Genomic DNA, 9,668 nt, shown 5'->3' on the forward strand with positions numbered 1-9,668 from the left:
CCTTTTGAACTATGTTTTTTCTCCAGATATATGCCCAGGAGTGGGATTGCTGGATCCTATGGTAGCTCTATTTTTAGTTTTTTAAGGAACCTCCATACTGTTTTCCATAGTGGCTGTTGTCAATTTACATTCCCACCAACAGTGCAGGAGGGTTCCCTTTTCTCCACACCCTCTCTGGCATTTATTGTTTGTAGATTTTTTGATGATGGCCATTCTGACTGGTGTGAGGTGATATCTCATTGTAGTTTTGATTTGCATGTCTCTAATAATTAGTCGTGTTGAGCATCTTTTCATGTGCCTCTTGACCACCTGTAAGTCTTCTTTGCAGAAATGTCTATTTAGGTCTGCCCATTTTTTGATTGGGTTGTTTGTTTTTTTGACACTGTGCTGTTTGTAAATTTTGGAGACTAATCTGGTTAGTCTAATCTGGTTCTTCCAGCACCGTTTTTCTTTCTCACAATTGCTTTGGCTATGCGGGGTCTTTTGTGTCTCCAAAGTTTTAGATTTTTTTGTTGTAGTTCTGTGAAAAATGCCACTGGTAATTTGATAGTGATTGCATTGAATCTGTAGATTGCCTCAGGTAGTATAGTCATTTTGACAATATTGATTCCTCCAATCCAAGAGCATGGTATATCTTTCCATCTTTTTGTGCCATCTTCGATTTCTTTCATCAGTGTCTTACAGTTTTCAGAGTACAGGTCTTTTATTTCCTTAGGTAGGTTATTTATAGGTATTTTATTCTTTTTGATGAAATGGTAAATGGGATTAACTTCTCGTTTTGATCTTTCATTGTTAATGCAACAGATTTCTGCTTATTAATTTTTTATCCTGCAACTTTACTGAATTTATTTATGAGCTCTAGTAGTTTTCTGGTGGCATCTTTAGGATTTTCTATGTATAGTTTCATGTCATCTGCAAACAGTGACAGTTTTACTTCTTCTTTTCCAATTTGGATTCCTTTTATTTTTCTTCTCTGATTGCCTTGACTAGGACTTCCAAACCTGTGTTCAATAAAAGTGGTGAGAGAGGACATCCTTGTCTTGTTCCTGATCTTAGAGGAAATGCTTTCAGCTTTTTCACTGCTGAGTATGATGTTAGCTGTAGGTTTGTCATACATGGTCTTAATTATGTTGAGCTATGTTCCCTGTATGCCCACTTGCTGGAGAGTTTTTATCATAAATGGGTGTTGAACTTTTTCAAAAGCTTTCTCTGTATATATTGAGATGGTCATGTGGCTTTTATTCTTTGATATGCTGATGTGGTGTATCATACCGATTGATTTGTGGATATTGAAAAATCCTTGAATCCCTGGGATAAATCCCACTTGATCATGGTGTATGATCCTTTTAATGTATTGTTGGATTCAGATTGCTAGTATTTTGTTGAGGATTTTTGCATCTGTGTTCATCAGTGATAACTGGCCTGTAACTTTCTTTTTTTATGGTATCTTTAACTTGTTTTGGTATCAGGATGATGGTGGCCTCATAAAATGAGTTTGGGAGTATTCCTTCCTCTGTGATTTTTTGGAATAGTTTCAGGATAGGTGTAACTCTTCTCTAAATGTTTGATAGAATTTGACTGTGAAGCCATCTGATCCTGGACTTTTGTTTGTTGAAATCACAGTTTCAATTTCAGTACTTGCAATTGGTCTGTTCATATTTTTTATTTCTTCTGGTTCAGCCTTGGGAGACTGTACCTTTCTAAGAACTTGTCCATTTCTTCCAAGTTGTCCATTTGATTGGCTTATACTTGCTTATAATAGCCTCTTATGATCCTTTCTATTTCTGTGGTGTCCACTGTAACTTCTTTTTCATTTCTAATTTTATTGATTGGGGCCCTCTTTTTTTTCTTGATGAGTCTTGCTAAAGGTTTATCAATTTCATTTATCTTTTCAAAGAACCAGCTTTTAGTTTCATTGATATTTTCTTTTCTTCATTTCTGTTTCATTTATTTCTGCTCTGATCTTTATGATTTCTTTCCTTCTACTAATTTTGGGTTTTGTTTGTTCTTCTTTCACTAGTTGCTTTAGGTGTGACATTAGGTTTTTTATTTGTGATTTTTCTTGTTTCTGGAGGTAAGATTATATTGCTTTAAACTCTCCTCTTAGAACTTTTTACTGTGTCCCATAGGTTTTGGATTGTCATGCTTTCATTTTGATTGTCTCTAGGTATTTTTTGGTTTCCTCTTTGATTTCTTCAGTGAGCCTTGGTTGTTTAGTAGCACATTATTTAGCCTCCATGTGCCTGTGTTTTTTAGTTTTTTTATTTTTCTTGTAGTTGACTTCTAATCTCATGGCATTGTGATATGAAAAGATGCTTGGTATGATTTAAATTTTCTTAAATTTACTGGGGCTCGATTTGTGGCCCAGCATGTGATCACTCCTGGAGAATGTTCTATGTGCACATGAGAAGAATGTATATTCTGCTGCTTTTGGATGGAATGCTCTAAAAATATCAGTTAAGTCCATCTGGTCTAATGTGTCATCTAGGCCTGTGTTTCCTTTTTGATTTTCTGTCTGGATGATCTGTCCATTGATGAAAGTGGGGTGTTAAAGTCCCCCACTGTTATTGTGTTACGGTCAATTTCTCCCTTTATGGATGTTAGTATTGGGTTGGCTAAAAAGTTCGTTCAGGTTTTTCCATATTACAGAAAAATGCGAACGAACTTTTAGGCCAACTCAATATTTGCCTTACATATTGAGGTGCTCCTATGTTTGGTGCATATATATTTACAATTGTTATATCTTCTTCTTGGATTGATGCTTTGATCATTATGTAGTGTCCTTCTTTGTCTCTTATAAGTCTTTATTTTAAAACCTATCTTGTCTAATAGGAGTATTGCTACTCCAGCTTTCATTTGATTTCTATTTGTATGGAATACCTTTTTCCATCCCCTCACTTTCAGTCTGTATGTGTCCCTAGATCAGAAGTGGGTCTCTTGTAGACATAATGTATATGGGTCTTGTTTTTGTATCCATTCAGCCAGCTTATGTCTTTTGCTCAGAGCATTTAATCCATTTACATTTAAGGTATTTATCAATGTGTATGTTCTTACTACCATTTTGTTAATTGTTTTGGATTTGTTCTTGTAGGTCTTTCTTCCCTTCCTCTTTCGTTCTCTTGTGATTTGGATGACTAATTTTAGTGTTATATTTGGATTCCTTTTTCTTTTGTGTGTGTGTTTATCTATTGTAGATTTTTGGTTTGCAGTTACCATGAGGTTTGGATATAGCCATCTATATATAATCAAGATTGTTGTAAGTTGCTGGTCTTTTAATTTTAGATGCAATTTCAATATCCTGCATTTGTGCTCTCCTCACAATTGCTGGTTTTGATATCATATTTGTGTGCAGCTGATTTCCTACCTTTATATTTGCTTTTCCAATCGTAATTTTCTTGTTTCTATTTGTGGCCTTTGCTTTTCTGCTTAGAGAATTTCCTTTAGCATTTGTTGCAAAGCTGGTCTGGTGGTGCTGAATTCTCTTAGCTTTTGCTTGTCTGTAAAGCTTTTTGATTTTTCCTTCGAATCTGAATGAGAAACTTGCTGGGTAGAGTATTCTTGATTGTAGGTTCTTCCCTTTCATTACTTTAAATATATTGTGCCACTCCCTTTTGCCCTGTGGAGTTTCTGCTGAGAAATCAGCTCATAACCTTATGGGAGTTCCTTGTATGTTATTTGTTGCTTTTCCCTTATTGCCTTTAATATTTTTCTTTGTCTTTAATTTTTGTCAAGTTCATTACCGTGTGTCTTGGCGTGTTCCTCCTCGGGACTCTGCACTTCCTGGACTTGGGTGACTGCTTCCTTTCCTATATTAGGGAGGTTTTCAGCTATTATCTCTTCAAGTATTTTCTCAGGTCCTTTCTCTCTTCTCCTTCTGGGTACCCTAGAATACAAATGTTGGTGTTTTAATGTTGTCCCAGAGGTGTCTAATACTGTCTTCATTTCTTTTCATTCTTTTTTCTTTATTCTGATCGGTGGCGGTAATTTCCACCATTATGTCTTCCAGCTCACTTGTTAGTTTTTCTGCCTCAGTTATTCTGCTATCGATTCCTTCTAGTGTATTTTTCATTTAAGTTATTGTATTGTTCATCTGTTTGTTCCTTAGTTCTCCTAGGTCTTTGTTAAACATCTCTTGTATCCTCTCGATCTGTGCCTCCATTTTTTTCCTGAGATCTTGGATCATCTTCACTATCATTACTCTGAATTCTTTTTCTGGTAGATTGGCTATCTCCAATTCACTTAGTTCTTCTGAGGTTTTGTTACTTCACCTGGGACATATTCCTCTGCCATGTCATTTTATATAACTTTGATTGAGGTTTCTGTTCTGCAGGCTCCAGAATTATAGTTCTTCTTCCTTCTGCTGTCTGCCCTCTGGTGGATGAGGCTGTTTAAGAGGCTTGTGCAGGCTTCCCAGTGGGAAGGACTGATTCCTGCCCACTGGTGGGTGGAGCTGGGTCTTGTTCCTTGGTTGTTTGGCCTAAGGTGTCCCAGGACTGGAGCCTACAGGCTGTTGGGTGGAGCTAGGTTTTTGGGAGAAAATGGTGGCCTCCAGGAGTGCTAATGCCAATGAGTACTCCCAAGAACTACCACTGCCAGGGTCTTGTCCCTGCAGTGGGCCACAGCCATCCCCGGCTCTGCTGGAGACCCTCCAATACTAGTAAGTGGGTTTGGCCCAGCCTCTTATGAAGTCACTGCTTTTTTCCCTGGGTCATGGTGTGCAGGAGGCCTTGTGTGTGCCCTCCCCAAGAGTAGAGTTTTTGTTTCCCCAAGTCCTGTGGAATTCCTGTGATCAAACCTCACTGGTCTTCAAAGCCAGATCCACTGGGGTCTCCTCCTCCTGTTGCCAGACCTCAAGGCTGGGAAGCCTCATGTGGGCCTCAGGACTTTCATTCTGGTGGGAGAACTTCTGTGGTATAATTATTTTCCACTTTATGCGTTGCCTACCCAGCAAGTTTGGGAGTTGATTTTATCACCCTCCTACTGTCTCATTGGGGTTTCTTCTTTCTTGGTGAATGTAGGTTATCTTTTTTGTTAAGTTCCAGCATTTTTTTGTAAGTGGTTATTTAGAAGTTAGTTGTGATTTTGGTGTTTTTGTAAGAAGGGGTGAGCTTGCGTCTTTCTATGCTGCCATTTTGACACTTTCTCCTGACCATTATTATTTCAAACATTAAGATGTTTGATGTAGTCCCTGATATCATAAAGAAAGTAGCTATAGCGTGGCCAAGATGGCAGAATAGAAGTACCCTAAGCTCACCCCCACTCAGGAGCACACCAAAATCCAACACTCTGCAGAACGATCATTGTTGAAAAAGACTGAAACCTACCAGAAAGATCCCCTACAATTAAAGACATAAAACAAGGCACATAGGAGGGGCTGATTTGTGATATAATCAAATCCCATGTCCCCCAGGTGGGTGACCGACCAACTGGAGCATAATTGTATTAGATTTTCCCACAGGAGTGAGTTCTGAGTCCCACATCAGGCCCCCTAGCCTGGGGGGTCTGGCACTGGGAAAAGGAGCCCCCAGAGCATTTGGATATGAAGGCCAGCAGGGCTTGAGTGCAGAAGCTACACAGGATTGGGGAAAACAGACTTCACTCTTAAAAGAGTACACATAAAACCTCATGCGCACTGCGACCAAGGGCAAAAGCAGTAATTTGATAGGAGCCTGGGCCAGACATGCCTGATGGTCTCAGGAGTCGGGGTGCAGCTGTGGCCCACCCTGGGGACTTAGTCACTGGTGGCAGGTATATCAGTGAGTGTTCATCTGCATGAGCTCTCTTGGAAACAGTGCCATCCATCAGACAGGCTGCCTAAAGACTTCATGAGCACACAGCCACCTGTAGACACACCGCTAGACATCCCTTTGCCCCCCAGAGGACCAAGACTCATCTCCATCCACCAGGGTGCAGGCACCAGTCCTTCCCACCAGGAATCCTGCAGAAGTCTCTAGATTAGCCTCACCCACCAGAAGCAGAAACCAGAAGCAAGAAAGCTATAGTCTAGCAGCCTTCAGACTGAGTCCACAAATGCATGCCAGGGACCACCCTGGGACCAGCTGGCCCCCTGCCCTTGGGTGAAGAGAGGAGAGTGCACTTCTGGGATGAATAGGTTGTCTCCTATAGAGGGTCATTTCTCCAAGGTCAAACATAACCAACCTACCACATACATAAAAATACAAGTAACTATTTAGACAAAATGAGGTGACAAAGGAATATGTTTCAGAGAAAGGAACAAGATAAAACTGCAGAAGAACAACTAAGTGATGTAGAGATAGATAGGCAATCTACACAAGGAACAATTTGGAGTAATGATCATAGGCAGTCTACACAAGGAACAATTTGGAGTAATGATCATAAAGATGATCAAAGAACTCGTGAGGAGAATGGATGCACAGAGTGAGAAATTAGAAGTTTTTAACAAATAATTAGAAAATATAACAACCAAACAGAATTAAAGAATACAATAACTGACATGAAAAATACATTACACAGTATCAATAGACTAAATGAGGCAGAGGACCAGATCAATGAGCTGGAAGACAAAGTAGTGGAAATCACTGCTGCTGAACAAAGAAAAAAGAATGAAAAGAAACGAGGACCGTTTAAGAGACCTCTGGGACAACATAAAGCAGGCTAATATTTGCATGATCAGGGTCCCAAAAGGAGAAGAGAAAGGCTTGAGAAAATATTTGAAGAAATAATAGCTGAAAACTTCTCTAACCTGGGGGAAGGAAACTGTCACCCAAGTCCAGAAATTGTGGAGAGTTCCATACAGGATTAACCCACAGAGGAACACAGCAGACACAGTGTAATCAAAGTGACTAAAAGAATATTAAGAGTAACAAATAACATACAAGGGAACTCCCATAAGGCCACCAGCTGATTTTTCAGCAGAAACCTTGCAGGCCAGAAGGGAGTGGCAATGATGTACTTAAAGTAATGAGAGAGAAAAACCTACAACCAAGAACACTCTACTCAGTAAGGCTGTTCGGATTTGATGGAGAAATCAAAGCTTTACAGAGAAGCAAAAGCTAAAAGAGTTCACCACCAAACAAGCTTTACAAAAAATGCTAAAGGAACTTCTCTAGGCAGAAAAGAAAAGGCCACAGCTAGAAACAAGAAAATTATGAAATGGAAAAGCTCACTACTAAGGCAAACATACAGTAAAGGTAGTAAATCATCCACACACAAAGCTAGTGGGGTTAAAAGACAAAAGTAGTACAATTATTTGTATGCAAAATAAGCAGTTAAGGCACACACACCCCAAAGATAGACTTATAATATCAAAAACAGTAATTTTGAGGGGAGAAGAGTTCACATGCAGAATATCAAGTTATTTGAAATTAAGAGGTCAGCAACTTAAGCATGTATCAATATAGACTGCTATAGAAAAACCTCATGGTAACTGCAAAACAAAAATCTATAATAGATATAGACAAACAAAGGGATCCAAACATAACACTAAAGATTGTCATCAAATCACAAGAGAACAAAAGGGGGAAAAAAAGCTACAAAAACAAATCCAAAACAACAAAATTGCAGTAAGAAGATACATATCAATAGTTACCTTAAATGTAAAGGGACTAAATGTTCCAAAACCAAAAGACACAAGGCTGGCTGAATGGATACAAAAACAAGACCCAAATATTTGCTGCCTACAAGAGACTCACTTCAGACCTAGATACACAGATGGAGAGTGAGGGGATGGAAAAAGGTATACCATGCAAATGGAAATCAAAAGAAAACCAGAGTAGCAATACTCAGATTAAATAGACTTTAAAATAAAAAACTCTTACAAGAGACAAAGAAGGACACTACATTATGATTAATGGATCAATCCAAGAAGATACAATTGTAAGTGTATATATATATATATATATATATATATATATATGCACCCAACATAGGAGCACCTCAATGTATAAGACGAATGTTAAAGACATAAAAGGAGAAATTGGCAATAACACAATAATAGTGAGGGACTGTAACACCCCACTTATATCAATGACAGATCATCCCAACAAAATCAATAAACACAGGCCTTAAGTGACACTTTAGACCAGATGGGCTTAATTGATGTTTATAGAGCATTCCATCCAAAAGCAGAAGAATACATTCTTTTCAAGTGCACATGGAACATTCTCCAGGATATATCACATGCGTGGCCTTAAAGCAAACCTCGGTAAATTTAAGAAAACTTAAATCATCAAGCATCTTTATGAGGCTAGAAATCAACTGCAAGAAAAAAAAGGGGGGGAATTACCTGTTGGTCCAGTGGTTAGTACTCTGAGTTTTCATTGCCAAGTGCATGGTTTCGATTCCTGGTTGGGGAACTAAGATCCCACAAGCCATGTGGCACAGCAAACAGAAAAAAAAAAAAGCAGAAAAAACCAACAGCAACACATGGAGGCTTAACAATATGTTAATAAACAACCAGTGGCTCACTGAAGAAATCAAAGAGGAAGTTAAAGAAAATACCCAGAAACAAATGAAAATGAAAACACAACTACCCAAAACTTATGAGATGCACGGAAAGCAGTTCTACAGAGGGAAGTTCATAGCAATACAAGCTTACCTCTGGACACAAGAAAAAAATCTCAAAACAACCTAACCTTACACCTAAAGCAACTAGAGAAAAAAGAACAAACAAAACCCAAAGTTAGTAGAAGGAACGAAATCAGAAAGATCAAACCAGAAATAAATAGAGATTTAAAAAACAGTAGAAAAGATCAATGAAACTAAAAGCTGGTTCTTTGAAAAGATAACCAAGGAAAAAAAAGGGAAAGGGCCAAAATCAATGAAATCAGAAATGAAAAAGAAGTTACAGTGGACACCACAGAAATACCAAGGATCATAACAGACTACTACAAGCAACTATACGCCAATAAAAATGGAGAACCTAGAAGAAATGGACAAATTTTTGAACCAAGAAGAAATAGAAAATATGAACAAATTACCAGAATTGAAATTGACAGTAATTTGAAAACTGTCAACAAGCAAAAGTCCAGGACCAGATAGCTTCATAGGTAAATTCTGCCAAACATTTAGAGAAGAGAGTTAACGCCTATCCTTTTTAAACTATTCCAAAAAGTTTGCAGAGGAAGGAACACTTCTGAACTTATTCGGTGAGGCCATTATCCTGATACCAAAACCAGACAAAGCTGTCACAAAAACTAAAATTACAGGCCAATATCACTGATGAACATAGATGCAGAAATCATCAACAAAATATTAGCAAACTGATTCTAACAATACATTGGATTATATACCATCATCAAGGGGGATTTATTTATCCCAGGGATGCAAGGATTTTTCAGTATCTGCAAATCAATCAGAGTGATACACTACATTAACAAATTGAAGAATAAAAACCATATGATCATCTCAATAGATGCAGAAAAAGCTTTTGATAAAATTCAACATCCATTTATAATAAAACACTCCAGAAACTGGGCATGGGGGAAACATACCTAAACATAATAAAGGCTGTATATGACAAACCCACAGCTAACATCATGCTCAACAGTGAAAAGCTGAAAGCATTTCCTCTAAGATCAGGAACAAAACAGGGATGCCTGCTCTCACCACTTTTATTCAGCATACATTTGGAAGCCTTAGCCACAGCAATCAGAGAAGAAGAAGAAAAAAGGAATCCAAATTGGAAA

This window comes from Mesoplodon densirostris, chromosome 4 (assembly GCF_025265405.1).
Source record: "Mesoplodon densirostris isolate mMesDen1 chromosome 4, mMesDen1 primary haplotype, whole genome shotgun sequence".
Lineage (NCBI taxonomy): Eukaryota > Metazoa > Chordata > Mammalia > Artiodactyla > Ziphiidae > Mesoplodon > Mesoplodon densirostris.